Raw genomic sequence first — 8,636 nt, 5'->3', positions numbered from 1 at the left:
CCCTCCACCTGCTCCTCCACCTCCTCCTCACCTTTCTTGTTCTTCTCCTTTGTCACCACCGTCATGCTCATCAGTTCTCCTCCGCTGATCCTCGACACCTGAAGACTTCGGAAGTTGCTCTTCAGTGTGTTCTTCATCCCCACCTCCTTCCTCCTCTCTCCTCCTCCACCTCCTCCTCCAGCTCCTCCAACCTGACTGCTCCAGTAGTCCACCTGCAGACCCATCACCTCCCCTGGACAGCTGAGGGGAGGTGCAGGAGGACAGGTTAGGGTTCTCATCAGAGTAAGACAAAAGGTTTTGCTGTAAACAGGAAGTACCTCATGGAGGGGGAGGGGGGAGGTGTGGAGGCGATGCTGATTGGTGCGGCTGACTGTGAGGGAGGAGATCCCAGTGTGATGTCATCAGAGTCGACTGTGGACAGAGAGCAGGTGTGTGAACAGTGAGATGATGGGGGGGGCAGACGACAGGTGAGTGTGTCTACCTGAGGTGGACAGGAAGTTCTGCTCCACGACGCCGACCTTCACCAGCTGAAACAGACACTAGACTTCAGTCTCCATGGTAACAGACAGCCATCTCCACGGCGACAAGGACGTTCAATCAACAAACGAGGAAGTGATGTCACAGCACAGTATAAATCTGGCTCTGTGCCTGTAGGTTTCTGGACTCAGATCCGGTTGGGTCAGAGGAGTCAGGAGCGCTGAAGAGGACGCTGGACTGCTGTACGACACAGTCGGAGGTTTACACAGAGCCTGATAAGCCGCCCTGAGCGTGGACGACAACCGACGTCATCTCAGCACAAGGCCCAAAACCCAAACTGCAGGTCAGCATCAGCTTAAACGTTTGTATTAGCATGCCGAACAGGAATTCACTGAAGGAGCGCCTGCTAAACTGCTGCTATGTTCTTGCAGGACCGCCTTCTTTGAGGGGACCTCTCAGGCCAACCTCCAGGCTGAGATTCGGGAGTCCTGAACAGTCAGGGAGTCACCAGGAGAGAGCCCAGCGTGGGCCGTGATGACAACTCAAACCAGAAAACATACAACTATCACAGATCAGATCTGACCGCGATCCCAGCCGCAGGCCGGACCATGCTAGAAGATTTAGTGCCACAAAACTTTCACAGGAAGCCGGCTTCCCCTGACGACGGGGGACGCTCAGGTGGTCTACACTGCCGTCAGTGTGGCTGCAGGTCTAAACTGCTCCCTGTTGTTCTCAGGAAACAGCAGTCTGCTCGTCTGCTGCGACTGAAGCTGCTCCACCAGCCTACGAGTCCAAAGGAAAGGAGGGCGGCCCTGGGTGAGTGTGGACCCCAGAGAGTCGAGGATGATGTTGCCGTGGGAAACAGATGCGCAGGTCCAGCATGCAAAACTCTGTAAAACAACATTTCACCAAGGTTACCACACCACACACACACCCACACACACACCACACACACACACACACACACCAGCCACAGAGCAGCAGACAGGAAGTCAGCTGTCTTTCTGCCTCTCTCTGCATAAGACAGGAAGTCAGCTGTCGTCGCCATCCTTGAGAGAGCTCCATGAAGGACAGACCGAACTCCTCGAGCGGACAGACCAACGAGCAGCATCGACAGTGAGAGACAGCGTCTTGACTACAGGATACCCCCACAGGTGGAACAGACAGACAGACAAACAGACCGACAGACAGACGACAGACAGACCAGACAGAAGACAGCAGCACGACCAGACACAAAGACAGCCACAAACAGACAGACAGGACAGCCACCGACAGACACAGACAGGGAACAGACAGACAGACAGACCAAGACACAGCAGACACAGACACAACCCGACAGACACAAACAGACAGACAGACAGACAGACCGGACACAGCAGACACAACAGACGACAAAACACAGACCAGACACAGCCAAACACGAGCGCACAGACACACCGACCAGACAGACAGACACAGACAGACAGACAGACGACAGACCCAGACAGACAGACGAGACAGGACAAGAGACCAAACAGACGACGACAGACACAGACGCACAGACAGACACCAAACAAGACAGACAGAAGACACAGAAAGACACAGGACGAACAGACAGCCAGACAACAGACAGACAGACACAGCAGACTGAGGTTTGTTTTTTAGGTTTGTTTTGTGGTTTGGTTTAGTTGTCAGGAAGTCGCTTCCTGGACCCAGCGAACCACATCCTGCTTCTCGTGCGGAATCAATTCCTCGTCTGATCATCCTGATCACACAGTCCGGACTGGCAGGGAACGGTTCCGAGCTGACGACTGTGTATTATGATCCATCATCAATAACTGATTCTTCACCTGATCGTACCACCTGTCGTGCTGCAGTACCTGCTCGGAGCTGCTGCCTCGATCAGCTCAGTCGTTCGCACCATCTCACAGCCTGACGTTCAGGCCGACTTCAGCGCGCGGCATTCAGCCGGATCCAGAGATTGTAAAGTTCGGTTCGGTGTCCTGAGTGTGGTGACTGATGATGAGGGTCGATGATGTTCACACAGTGTTCCCAGGATCAGCTGTTATTCCACATGTTGCGTTACACGCGACATGGGCATATTCCAGTTGCACTGCGGTTTCCCCTGTCACGTGATGGTGCTTGATGATGGAGTGGTTGGTGCTGATGTTAATGGGGAGTGTTGGTGCTGTTAGGCTGGTGGTATGATTGGTGATGAGTTGGTTGTGTGTGGGAGTGGTGTGCTGTTGTGATGATGGAGTGGTTGGTGCTGATGTTTGTTGTGATGGGAGTGGTTGGTGGCTGAATGATGAGATGTTGATGCATGGGTGTTGGTGCTGATGGTGTTGATGATGGAGTGCGTTGGTGCTGATGATGCTGGATGATGGAGTGGTGGTGTGATGGTTGATGATGGAGTGGTTGGTGCTGGTGTTGATGATGGAGTGGTTGGAGTGCTGATGGTTTTGATGATGGAGTGGTTGTCGCAGTGATGATGCTGAGGTTGGAGTGGTTTCTAGTGAAGTGTGGTGTTCTGATGTTGATGATGGCGTGGTTGATGTGGATGGTGGTGACTGATGTTGTGTGATTGATGGAGTGGTTGGTGCTGAATGTGATGTTGATGATGCGAGAGTGGTTGGGCTGAATGGGTTGTTGATGCGAGTGGTTTGGGTGCTGATGTTGTTGATGATTGGAGTGGTGTGGGCTGGTGCTTGGTGATATGATGTGGATGGAGTGGTGAGTTTGGGCTGATGTGGTGGTTGATGATGAGTGGAGGTGCTTTGGTGCTGATGAGGAGTGATGATGGAGTGGTTGTCTGCCTGATGGTTGTTGATGAGTGGAGGTTGGAGTTGGTTGATGGTGCTGATGATGCTGAATGATTGGAGTGGGTGGATGTGCCTGATTGTGTGATGCATGGAGTGTGGGTGCATGGCTGTATGTGTTGCATGATGGAGTGGCTTGCGTGCTGATGTGTTGATGTGAGGGTTTTACGGTAGGTGGTGCTGTGCGTTGTATGATGCGTGTTATGAGGTAGTGGTTGGTGCTGATGTGTCAGATTGGATGAAGGAGTGTGCCTGATGCTGCTGATGATGGTGGTGGTGCTGATGTTTGTGATGGTGGTAGCTGTTGGTATTGCTGATGATGTTGATGATGGAGTGGTTGGTGCTGATGATGATGTTCGGATGATGGCAGTGGTGGGCTGATGATTGTGGGTGTGATGGAGTGGTTGGGGCGATGGATGTCCTGATTGAGCGGAGTGGTTGGTGCTGATGACTGATGATGGAGTGGTTGGTGCGATGTTGGATGATGAGTGGTTAGGTGCTGATGGTGTTGATGATGGGAGTGGTGGTGCTGATGTGTTGATGATGGATGGAGGGTTGTCTGATGATTGATGATGGAGTGGGGTTTGTGCTTGTGTGGATGCGTGAGTGCATGGGAAGTGCGCTTGGTGCTGATGATGTGATGATGGGAGTGGTTGGTGTGCTGATGTTGATGATGGGAGTGGTTGGTGCGGCGATGATGTTTGCATGATGGGAGTGGTTTGTGCTGGATGATGATGATGAGTGGTTTGCGTGCTCGATTGGTGATGATTGTTGAGATGCGAGTGGTTGGTGCTGAATGATGATTAGGCGAGTGGTTGGTGCTGATGTGGTGATGATGTTGATGATGGAGTGCGTTTCGGTGCCTGAGATGATGTGAGAGTGGTTGGTGCTGATGTTAATTATGGAGTGGTTGGTCTGATTTGACGATGGAGTGTTGGGTGCTGATGTTTGATGATGGTGTTGATGATGGAGTGGTTGGTGCTGAGGTGGATAGATGTGGATGGTGTTGATATGGAGTGGTTGCGTGCGTTGACGATGTGAGATGGTTGTTGATGAAGGTGGAGTTTGTGGTGCTGATGTTGACGATTGGAGTGTTGGTGCTTGGTGTTGAGATCGAGGGTTGGTGCTGATGCTGTTGATGATGAAGGTGGAGTGGTTGGGTTGACTGATGTTGATGATGAGTGGTGGTTCTAATGATATGATGTAGTGCTGGTTTGGCTATGTGAGTGAGTGGTTGGGGTGCTGATGGGTGTTGACCGCATGAGAGTGGTTGGTGCGATGGTGTTGAGATGGAGTGGTTGGTCGATGTTTGATGAGGATTGGTTGGTGCTGATGGTGGTTGATGATGGGCTGGTTGGAAATGCTGATTGGTGCTGATGTGTTGATGATGAGTGGTTGGTGCTGATTGGTGGTGTTGATGATGAGTGGTTGGCTCTGGTATGAGTTGATGATTGGCAGTGTAGTTGGTGCTGAGGAATGTTGATTGATGGATGGTTGGGTGCCTGGATGTTGATGATGGAGTGGTTTGGTTGCGTGTGTTGAATGATGGAGTGGTTGGTGCTGATGGTTGCGATGAGTGGTGGCCAGTGATGTGGTGGTTGGGTGCTGCGAGGTGCTGATGGTGTTTGAATGATGGGTGGTTGGTGCTGATGTTGATGATGGAGTGGTTGGTGCTGATGTTTGATGGATGGAGTGTTTGGTGCTGCATGTTGACGATGGAGGTGGTTGGCTGCTTGATGTTGATGATGGAGTGGTTGGTGCTGATGGTGTTGATGAATGGAGTGGTGGGTGCTAGATGTTGACTGGATGGAGTGGTTGGTGCGATGGTGCTTGATGCATGGAGTGGTTGGTGCTGGTGTTGACTGCATGGTAGTGGTTAGGTGCCGATGGTGCTGATGTGTTGATGGATGGAGTGCTGCGCTGTTGGTGCTGATGTTGATGATGGGTGCGTGTGGTGCCGCTGGATGGTGTTGATTGATGCAGTGGTATGTTGGTGCTGAGAGATGATGATGATGAGATGAGTGGTTGGTGCTGAAGTTGACGATGAGTGGTTGGTGCCTAGATGGTGTTGATGAATGGAGGGGTTGGGCTGATGTTGATGATGGAGTGGTTGGTGCTGATGGTGTTGTGATGGATGGGAGTGGTTGGTGCGGATGGTGCTGATGCGTGTTGATGATGCGAGTGGTTGGTGTGATGGATGTGTTGATGCTGCGAGTGTTCTGGCTGTGATGTGGACGATGGCGTGGTTGGTGCCTGATGTTGATGATGGTGTTGATGATGGAGTGGGTTGGGTGCTGTGTTGGATGATTGAGGGTGGTTGGTGCTGATGGTGTTGAATGATGGCAGTGGTGGGTGTCTGATGGGTGGCCTGATGGTGTTGATAATGCCGAGTGGGTTGGTGCTGCTTTGGTGTGCTTGATGGCGGTGGGTTGGTGCCTGATGTTGTTGATTGGCTGTCGTGTCCTGTGTCTTCCAGCTGTAATGTACTCTCAGACGCCTCCCCGGTGAAGGTGGTGGTGGGTGCGAGATCAGAGCTCCTCAGCACCACCCTCTTGCTGCTTCGTTAGAGCCAGCTGCCGCAGACGCCCTGATGGTGGCTGAACTACTTCCCCCTTTTCCTGCTCCTGCCGTCGGTAACGACGCCCACACATCGCCACACTGCCGGCCCACCGCCAGCCTTCCATGATGCTTCTTGTGTTGTCGCCTCAGCAGGGTCCCACCCGCGTCCGCCAAGCTACCTGGCCGCCCTGCGACAGTAAATTCAACAGCCTGTTCATGGGGCGCCGCTGCGGAGGGAGCCTGTTTGGAGGGTGGAGCCTCCCACCTCATCGGTCAGGGTCACATGTTGTTGTAATTAAGTTTATTTCATAATGCTGTCTGTATTGCTATGAAGGGACCAAGACAAACCAAGAACCAAGACAACAGACCAGAAGACAAGACCAAGACCAAGACAAGATATCAAGACCGGACAAGCCAAGACCAAGACAAGCCAAGACCAAAGACCAAGAACCAAGACTCAAGGCCAGGACAAGACCACAGACAAAGCACCAAGACAAGACCAAGACAGCGACCGAAGACCAAGGCCTACTAGAACGAATACGCCAAACCAGACTCAACCGACAAGACCAGACAAGCCAAGGCCAGGACAAGACCAGACTAAGACCAAGACAAAAGCAGCACAGACACGACCAAGACAAACTAAGACCGAAGAAAGCTAAGACCCAGACAGACTAAGACCAGACTCAAGACCAGACGAAGCGAGACCAGTTAGCACCCTGCGGTATCTGAACATGTAGGCACCGCCTCAGGATGTCTGGCGGGTTTGGTGGACCTCCGTCTGAAGACGTTCTCCTTCTGTTGGACAGATCCTGCGGTGTGGCAGCTCGAGTCTCTCAGTACGTGGGCGGAGCTGCTGTCTCCACTGTGCCGATCTCAGCGGCCATGCTGACCTGCAAACACAAGAGGTCAGTATTTCCTGCCACGTCATGATCAGACCTCCGTCACCTCCGTCAGTGTCAGCCGTTCATTCCTTCAGGACTTCAGCACACGTTTGAAGACGGACAGTCACACCTGAAGCTCACCTGTGGTTTCCCTGCTGACTGAACTTTTCTTCTTCCTCTGCAGCCCCGACGACGACTCTGTCAGAGTTTGTTCCTTTTATCGGGTAAGAAATCAAATGAGCTGCCCTAAGAGTGAGACCCGCCAGTCCACGCTCCAGCACGCGCTGCCTCACCGACCAAACTGTCCACACACTGTCCACCACACTGTCCACACCTGCACACTGTCCCAGGTCCCAAACACTGTCCCACACACTGCCTGTCCACACGGTCCACACACCTGTCCCACACTGTCCACAACCGTCCACACGTCCACATCGCCACACACTGCACTGTCCTCAACTGTCCACATCCCACTGTCCCACACTCGTCCTTCACACTGTCCCACACACTGTCCACATGTCCTCACACTGTCCACACTGTCCACACATGTCCCACACACTGTCCTCACACGCCACACTGCCACAGCCAAACCCCCCCCCCCCCCTGTCCACACACTGTCCACCTGTCCCATGTCCACACACTGTCCACATTGTCCACACTGTCCCACACTGTCCCACACTGTCCACACCATCCAAACACTGTCCACACTGTCCACACATGTCCACACTGTCCACACAGCTTCCACACTGTCCACACCATCCACACCCTGTCCCCACACACTCCACCTGTCCACAAGACCATCACACCACACTGTCCACACTGTCCACACACTGTCCCAACCATCCACACACTGTCCACACGGTCCACCACTGTCCACACACTGGTCCACAGCATCCACACACCATCCACACAACTGTCCACACACCATCCACACACTGTCCACACTGTCCACACACGTCCCACAATGTCCACACACTTCCACACTGTCCCACACGGTCCACGACCGTCCACACACTGGTCCACACACTGTCCACACCATGCCACACACCGATCCACAACACTGTCCACACACTGTCCACACACTGTCCACACGCCCACACACTGTCCACACCATCCACACACTGTCCTCACACTGTCCACACTGTCCACACACTGTCCACACACTGTCCACACTGTCCCACACACTGCCTCCACAACACTGCCACACACTGTCCACAACTGTCCTCACACTGTCCACACACTGTCCACACCACTGTCCCACACTGTCCCACACCATCCACACACTGTCCACACTGTCCACACCATCCACACACTGTCCACACACTGTCCCCAACATTGTCCACACCCACACCCAACACTGTCCACACACTGTCCACACTGTCCACACCGTCCACACACTGTCCACAACACGTCACCACACCACACACGACCATCCACACACTGTCCACACCATCCACACACTGTCCCACACTGTCCACACACTGTCCACACACTGTCACCTGCCACACACTGTCCACACCATCCACACACGTCCTCACACTGTCACACTGTCCACAACCTTCCACACACTGTCCACACTGTCCACAAACTGTCCACACATTCCACATTGTCCACAACTGTCCACTCACACTGTCCCACACACTGTCCACACACTGTCCACACTTGTCCCAACACACTGTCCCACACCTGTCCACACCGTCCACACACTGTCCACACACTGTACCCACACCATCCACACACTGTCCCACACACTGTCCACACACTGTCCACAACTGTCACTGTCCACACATCCCACACTGTCCACACTGTCCACACCATTCCACCACTGTCCCACACTGTCCACACATGTCCCAACTGTCCACATGTCCCACACACTGTCCACACACTGTCCACACTGTCCACACCACTCCACACCCATGTC

At 53.3% G+C, this 8,636-nt stretch overlaps 1 long non-coding RNA gene across 1 annotated transcript; it reads right to left on the bottom strand.

Annotated features, from left to right (window-relative positions):
* Window positions 1–37: 37 nt before the first annotated feature.
* On the bottom strand, window positions 38–528 carry LOC113745560 (uncharacterized). Its single transcript, XR_003462193.1, has 3 exons — window positions 482–528; window positions 318–411; window positions 38–240 (listed from the first exon to the last, which is right to left on the bottom strand). It is a non-coding gene; the product is annotated as an uncharacterized LOC113745560 (long non-coding RNA).
* Window positions 529–8,636: the final 8,108 nt, after the last annotated feature.

This window comes from Larimichthys crocea, unplaced genomic scaffold, assembly GCF_000972845.2.
Source record: "Larimichthys crocea isolate SSNF unplaced genomic scaffold, L_crocea_2.0 scaffold84171, whole genome shotgun sequence".
In the NCBI taxonomy this organism is placed as follows: Eukaryota; Metazoa; Chordata; class Actinopteri; family Sciaenidae; genus Larimichthys; species Larimichthys crocea.
This window is presented reverse-complemented; position numbering and strand designations above follow the sequence as displayed.